This window comes from Wasmannia auropunctata, unplaced genomic scaffold (genome assembly GCF_000956235.1).
Source record: "Wasmannia auropunctata unplaced genomic scaffold, wasmannia.A_1.0 LD336036.1, whole genome shotgun sequence".
Taxonomy (NCBI): Eukaryota; Metazoa; Arthropoda; class Insecta; order Hymenoptera; family Formicidae; genus Wasmannia; species Wasmannia auropunctata.
This window is the reverse complement of record NW_012026854.1, coordinates 759,385-767,768: the sequence shown is the minus strand read 5'-3', so window position 1 is coordinate 767,768 and position 8,384 is coordinate 759,385. Positions and strand designations below refer to the sequence as shown.

Below are 8,384 nucleotides of genomic sequence, written 5' to 3'. Positions count from 1 at the left end.
TAACAGTAACTGTGTCTCGTGAACCCTTTAACTACTACTCGTTAAACTACTGCTTTGAAATTACCAGCACACAAAATAGAAATGTTGCAATTATACTGTATTGCCCAGATTAATTGTTTCTATATAAACTAATGTATGACAGTCGCGATTTAGATAACGAGACATGTATTAGATTAGGGAAACACTAAAAAAAAAAGAAATTAAAAATAGGTCGTACAAAATCTCGTCTATATTTAATTTATCGAAGTATTTTCAGAAATAATCACAGAGTATCGTTCAAAAAAATAGTTGTTAAGTTAATCATTACAATTTCGAAGTCATTATTTGGACGATATTACGGAGCTCGCTTCGATAACTTCATTGCAGAACGAGGCGAATTGCATAGCGAGGCGAAAAACAATCAATATTGACACTGTTTTTGGAATACTGGCGTATGTTCGTCCCGCAGTTTCTTCCATTCAACGCGAATACGTTTACCGCGCGTTTCCGACAATATGCAAATAAATTGTTTAATCGTATCGTATTTGCTCGCTTTATTAAATGTACACAATTAACCGACAGTCCCTTTAAAGCGCATGTCGCTTGCGATGCAACGTAATAAAGGATAAAACGATTTCGCCATGTGACGGGTATTACGACATTAATTATTACTACTACTACAATGGGAATACCCTATCGCAACTATCTCTGACATTTAATATTGTTTAATGCCGTTTCTGTACGATGCGCTTGTTCAGTTAATGCAAATAGTTCTCATTTACGAATCTTATTACCACTTGCTATTATTACGAGATGTCTCAGAGATGTGGATTTTAATCAAGATATACCGGGAAATCATTTGACTAGTTTTGTTTCTTTGAATCGAAAATTCGCCTGTTACGAGTGTAGTACTTTTCAAACCTAAGTTTCTTTCTTTGCAAGGATAATTCTCTATCTCGTAACTATTATATATTAGTCACAAACACAGAAAATATTTTGCTTTATTATAAATTTTAATCACGATTTTAAATTAAGATGTATCTATTGGATATAGATGAATAAAATAATGCGAGGTCGGATGACTGATGTTTTACGCTGTCAGTTTTCAACTAAAACAGACGAATTATTCTGAACGTCATGTGGACGATTTTGCGGTTAGCGAGAGGGAGGGAGCTCTATCCTCTTTTGAGACGCGTACCCCAAGTTCTTCGCGCGTTACGCGAAGTGCAGAAGTTCCTTCCTTGTAATAGGCTCGACGGCCTTTACGTTTCCTTTTTACGGACTTTACCCGAGCGAAACATTCCCTGGAGAACGCGAGACGAGAGACGGAGATGGCGTTTTATATCTCTCCGGCCTCTCCTCCCTGCGGTGTGCCGTAGACTCGAGTTAGTCGGGTTAGACAGGCACACGGCGTTCTTCATCCTTTCTCCCGTTTCCTTCCACCCTCCTTCGTTTTCATTCTCTTTCTCTATTATGTAAATAGTAATACGTTACGTTGTCACGGAACGGAACGCGTCGTATCCGATGTGCACGCGAGCCGCCGTGTAACATCCCTCTCGAATGTGGGGTACGGATACAATGTGACGTCACACCGAGCGTAAATCCCTCAAATAAATCTATATCGGGAAATCAGGAAATATATCGAGAGAAATTTACAAATCATTATATTATTAAGGCACTTTAAAACAATAAAACGTTTCGAAATGACAATAATGTAGCAACATTATTATCATTTTAAAACGTTTTCGACGAAACTATTTGTTTTCCCGTAAAAAAAAGGGATTTTATTAACATATTTTTGCTGTACTTTTTCCATTTTTTTTGTTCCATTTTTTAACGTTCTGCGGAAGTTCCATTAAATTTTCGGCTATTGTCTAGAAAAATGAATGCTATTGTTGAATTTCTGGTATTCAGCGTTTGGTTTAGTAAACACAGTCTGTTAAAAGATTAAATTATATTCCACTTGCATTCGCAAACTTGAAAGTAAGTTGAAAAAATATGTTGGTATTAAATGGATTTTTTAGAATCTTGTCTAAAATTTACTTATATATATAATTGAATCAATTTCTTTATTTTGATCTTTAATTTAGAAAAGCTTTACACCAGCTATTATCGTAATAATACGCGTTTTACGCATAAACCTAAAGTCTAAACTATATGGAAAAACGATCGATCATAACAAAGAGATGGACTTTATGACACACATATACCTATACAGTCATTTACTTTGGCCAGCGCAACGTCAATGTTATACCGAAATGCAGCAATTGCATTTAATTCTACGAGCGGGCGCATGTCGCCAAGATGGAAAGCGGCCGCGTTGTTTCCTTTTGCAGCTGTTGCACAACGTTTCCTGCCAGCGGTGATGCGCCGTCGAGCGAGGAAACAGCGAGGATGTTGTCGGTGGTAGTTGGCTCCTCTAGTCAACGCGTTTATTTCACTTTCTCTTACCTCCTCTCTCTCTCTCTTTCTCATCTTCTCAGTTATGTTTGGAGCTTTCTCGTTGGGTGTCCTCTCTCCGTCCGCTCGCTTGCGTACAAGTTTTCCCCTCTCTCGTTAAGGCAAACCTTGCCGCAATTTTCTTAAGCTTATTCTTCTGGCTACTTTAGTGAACAATGTCCGATTCGGAAGACTTGTTGGAGTTTATAAACACGAACATTTTGCACGAGTATTTACTATTTTTATTAAAGATGATAATCAGTCGCAATTGTCAAATATAATATCCGTTCTATCAATAATTGAAATTGAAATTGGATGGCTAACGATAATCTGGATTGCAACGCATCTATTTTTAATAAAAATAAAAATGGAAGAAAAATTATTATTTTTAGAATTCATGTCTTCATTTTTTAAATTTTATTTTATTATCCGTAAATTAATGTGGTTTAATTTGGTTAATGTGAAATGAAATATTAATTAAAAGATTAATATTGGATTATTGAGGAATTAAATATAACTTTAAAAATGTTCAAAGGTAGGCACACGTGCGAAGACAATATAAACACAATTCAAATAATTTTCAATACTTGATAATAAAAACATTGATATTTTCAAAAGATTTTATCAGCATGACTTTATGAATAATTAAGAGGTATTTAATTATATGCATTATAGAAATATGAACAGCAAAATATTAATAATGTTACTTATTGTATTATAGTGGTTATTAACGTAGAGAGCAATGATATATTAATGAAATTTATTAAATGGATTTTATATTATGAATATTTAAAATATAATATTCGAAATTGTAATTAGATATAAAAAGAGATTCAATTAAGATAAACAGTTACGTGCATAAAATATATTATCTTCTATCGCATTATTCCACATCTTTTTTTTGTAATGTGATTCAGGATTACTCTGCGTAATAAAATCTTGTAAGCAAACATCGTATGTATATACGTACGTAAATGGAAACAAAACTTTTAATACTAGATAAACGAGAATAGCAAAGGAGCAGCGATTGTCGGCAGTAAATTGCGGCGAAACACTGCATCGTAAGCGATAACCGTCATAAATTACGACAGATAAATAATCGTGATTTCGATACGCTCGCGCGCGGGCGGCGTCGCGAGCGAAATCAACGCTCAAAACTCCAATTATTTCCCAAGAGGACCTAATAATTAATTTCTCGATGCGCCTGCGTAGTGGGTGCCAGTGCGCGACCCGTATGCATTATACGGACGATGAAGTTAACGGGGGAGGCGAGAAACTTGCTATCCCTATAAAGCCTGTTTCAGGAGAGCTGTTCTGAAACACTAGGGCGTTCCGGGTTCGCGAAATTTGATATAATAATATATGGGAATTCTCTGCACCGTGCAGTCGTTATGTAATCGTTGAAGCGGTTGAGGAATGGTCGAGGACAATTGCTTAGTAGATAATTTTTACGAATTTTTAGTTTGTATACAAGAGATATACGTACATATTTTTTGGCTGATATATGATATATTGCATGTAGAATTTTTTTATACTGATTGGAACTTACGTTTTGTTTATGATTATTCATATTATCACCATGGATCTAATCAGTTGTTATAAGGAACTCGACGCGAAAATGGATAAAGCCCATACCTCGTAAGATCCCCGTTTTAGATATTCAGTAGTATCCATAAATAGATCCTTGCGCGTCTAACAGTCTTAGTTCGCCTACCGTTGCCTAACGGGACGCTTCGCAAATCGTTTGCAAATCCTTATTGTGACGAGCCGCGCGCCTTCACCGTCGTAAATATTTTAATTATCTCCGCCCGCGACTCCCCTGGGATGCCCGCGTGAGTTAATGTGGCCCGGAAAAATCCGGGAAATCATTTTGCCCGCGCGAGATGCCGAAACGAGTAGTCCGCGCTACCGGGATTACCGCGAGCTGCCTTCCTCGACGAATGTAATATTCGTGCACACTGCGGTTCTTGATAAGGCTGTCAGTAATACGCTCTCTTTCTCCCGAGTGCCCTCTTTCTATTTTTCACTTTTTTTTCTCCCGCTCGCTGCATTCTCCCGGCACGGCATTGCCCGCGCGCTCGTAAGAGATACTCATACTCCTTTTCGCGTACGCGATTATCATTAAGATTATTATCGGCAGTGCTTCCCATTAAGCTGTCTGTCTGGAACGCCGCGATGTAAGAGGCAGAGTATTTCCACAAATTTTTCTAAAAATTACACAAGGTCTGTTTGAAGTATCTATATATATGTACCTGTACATATCTCGTTTATCAATGAGGTTTGAAAATATTCAATATGCTTTTTGTGCACAGTACGATAATTAAAATCTTTGTCGTAATTTAGATATAGTTTGTTTGTATTTTTAAATGAAAATCCAATGATTACGATATCTCTCTTTTTTAAATTTGTGTTAATTCTTTTAATTCTTTTAATTCCGCAGTACATTCACATTTGGTACGTTCGCATTGAAATGGAAAGCTTAATTATTCGCTGACTTTCCCCGCGAGAAATTACCGATCCGCTTGCAAACGAATCCCGCGTGTACAATGCGTGCTGCGAGTAATAACGGGATAATCCGGTGGTGAGAATCCGCGAAAAGCACCGACTATCGTGCAAGGAGGCTGGCAAGGAATTTCACTGAGGAATCACTGTACCCGCATTCACAGAGTATATATAACGATTATTTCGCACACGGATAGAGGATGATAAAAAAACGGGATTCATCTCGCGATGATCGCATTAGGAATATCGCGTTCATGTTAAAAATTAATTTTTTGCTCATTAATGGCGAGCATTGTAACTTTAGTATCTTCGTTTTTAATATATATTATTATTAATATATATTATAATATTAGTATATATTATAAATATATATTATTATATATAACATCTACGAGAGATGCAGGAAAATTTTAATATGACAGTTGACAAATAAACAAGCTTATTATAGTTTCAAAATTATTTGTTTCCGAGTTGTAAAGCGTTTTCTGCAGCGTTATCTCTATTTATAATGACATATGTCTTCTATTTATCTTAATACACTCCAGAGTATGTTTTTCTTGAAGAATGTCGTATACCTATGCGCAAAGGTCTTACGAAACATTTCTGAGGCCACTTAAAGAATATCGTGTACAATGCAAGACGGTATATTGCAAAAATCGGAACAGCGGATTCAGAACTGTTGTCAGGAAATATGAGAGAAGAACGTGTAGAAAATTCTTTGAAGAAACGTGCTCAAGTGTATATTGGAATGGACGGCGAACATATCGAATATATTCACTACAGGTAGAATTTGACTATAGAGGAAACGTTTTATAACTCGAAAACAGATGATCTTCGGACCGATGTTTCCTAACTTTTTCCTGCTTGTTTTGTATACTACAAATTCTTGAAAATAGACAGCAACGTTTCCATTCTGCATAGCCGCATTTATTCTATTTAAACGTGATAGATGTTTCGTACATTTATTACAACCGCAATTTGTAGGAATGCGAGTTGCAAAAGTATTTTCTTTTATCTGCATCATTATTTAAATTTAGTATCATTTATTACTTCCTCCTTCGTCGTGCAATCGAATGTGTACCTTTTAGTATCGCTAATTAATCCTGGCAAGAATCTACGCATGTCGGAAGAAGCATCTCTATATGCGTTGCCTCGTTAGTTTTTCGGCGCGGAGATTCGCCGTTGTGTTCCCTGACCGAATAGTTACCCGCCTCGTTGTCTACGATATAATTTACCGCGAGCAGTCGAAACCGGCGCTAATTAGCAACGAGACGTGTATTTACGACGGCTTTACCGAGTCTGCAAATCCTCGCCGACGCTCTCGTCCTCGGCGAACTTTCCGCGTTTACCTCATGCGCGCAAGTTTAGCTTTGGCCGCGATCATGTTTTCACCCTTTCCGCACTCGCGAGACGAAGGGAAACTAATCATTGACACGTCGACCGCGACGACCCAGTCCTGCACTTCGTCGATCCGGGTTATCCCCGACGCGCGGTGCTCGAAATGTTAAGTTTCAAATTTAAGGAACAGTAACTTTACCACGTTTACGTAAACGCGAGCACGTCACATAATTACGTATAAAGCAGAAATGTGTGAAATACGATGTAGCGTAGCCAAGTACGTCTCGTACCTGCAATCTCCGTATAATAAAATGATATAGCGCTCCATTTCAAACACTGAAGTGTCACGAAATGTTATTATACTTATATAATGTCGTAAGATAGGACACACAATCACCTCAGACTACCTCGATACGCGAAACTTTTGAAAATATCGATTCCCCGAGGTGGCTCGCGTGCCACGGCGATACGCGCGCGCGGTGTCGTATCGATCGGATCCACCGTCGGTCTCTCCTCGGTTTTCGTGCCGCGGCTTCCGTCCCGAGATCGATCGATTTCCGTCGTTCGTGTAGCGGCGTGATGGATCGGCCGGGGTTCTTTCCGCGCCGGTAACGACCTTCGTTCGTTCGTCCCGAGTCGTCCTCGGCTTTAGGCGCGCGAGACAGAACGGCCTCAAGATCATACAGCTTTCTCTTCTGGGAAGCAGATCAAAGGGTCGTTCGGATCTACGTACATTTTGAGGCATACAAGTGGAAGGGTTGATATCGGGTATATATCGTAAAAAAAGTTTATGCGACCGAGGGAAAAGATGAATTATATATGTTTAAAAAAAGTTTTTATTTTCTTTCTCTCTTAAAAGAAACTCCTCCTTGAAAACTCCGAACGCCTTCCGTGCGTTCTTGTTCGCCATTCTGATCGGTAAATGTGATATTATTACGGGAACATTTCGAGCGTGTTGAGGCGTGTTTTCCTCGCGAGAGTCGCCAGGCCGCTGCTGTTTTCAACGTCACACCGAGCCGATTTCTCTCACTTAGGTCTTCAACTTCGCGACTTCGTGCTTAACGCGAGATTCCGTTCTAACACGTTCCGGGTACGACGGGGACATGCGAGCATGTATCCGCGAATGCAAAGGGCCTGCTACGCGCTACGGTTTTTTTCACACGATTTACTTTAACAGGCAGATTTGTATAAATTTACGTAGGGCAACCTTGTGTGCTGTCAACATAGAACGCACAGAGAGAACGAAGACGCCGCATTTACATAAACGGGAAACCATGTTGAAACTTACCCTGCTTTCTGGTAATAGTGTTCCATTAACTTCTGTCAGTGTCACATATTACAACCGGATTTCATAATAAGGTTTTAATATATAGCGAGAGATTTGCGTGCTGCTACCAAATCGAGATAAATAAATGCCAAGAGACTGTATTGTAACAAAGAAATTTTACGATTTGTGACCTTGTTTTTAATGATATTTCCGACAAAGTTTAAAGTCAATTTTTCTATAATAAAAATAACAAAAAAACTGTTATTTTTTGTACATTTTTAATTAAATTACATTTAATCATAGATATTTATAATTAAATTTTAGATTAAAATTCTATTAGTCTATTTAAAAGAAACCGTAGAGACAAAAAAATCTTACTTATATATCATATATTTATCTCATTTCCTTTATTTTCTATCTCATTTCATTTATTTTATTTCCAATTTCAGTTCATGGAATATTCCTTTTCCTTTCTTTGGTCGTATCCCGAAAGTAAATATTGATGGTCTGATCTTTTAATTATCGATACTAAATCTATCAAAACATCTGAATTATTAAAATTAAGGTCATAAATTGTTAAATATAAATATTGAGTAAATAACTAGAACAAAGCGTAGTTTTTTAAAGAAAGCTAAAGGTAGATAGCTGGAAAAAGAATTGTATGTTTAATAAAATATAATTTTATCGAATCTTTTTAGCTTACAAATGAAATAGAATCGCGCTTGCGGAAAGCGCGGTTTTGATTCACTTTCAAGCCGGAGATCGATAAAGCGGAGCTCGAATTTGTATTTTCTTGAGCCGCTCGCACTTGTAAGAATTTCTTCGCGCTTCAATTTCTCCTCGCGTGCTCGCACGAGCT

The 8,384-nt window shown here is 37.7% G+C and overlaps 1 long non-coding RNA gene across 1 annotated transcript; it reads right to left on the bottom strand.

Moving 5' to 3' along the window:
• Positions 1-7,102: 7,102 nt before the first annotated feature.
• Positions 7,103-7,940, bottom strand: LOC105452195. Its single transcript, XR_974691.1, has 3 exons — positions 7,904-7,940; positions 7,547-7,681; positions 7,103-7,402 (listed from the first exon to the last, which is right to left on the bottom strand). It is a non-coding gene; the product is annotated as an uncharacterized LOC105452195 (long non-coding RNA).
• Positions 7,941-8,384: the final 444 nt, after the last annotated feature.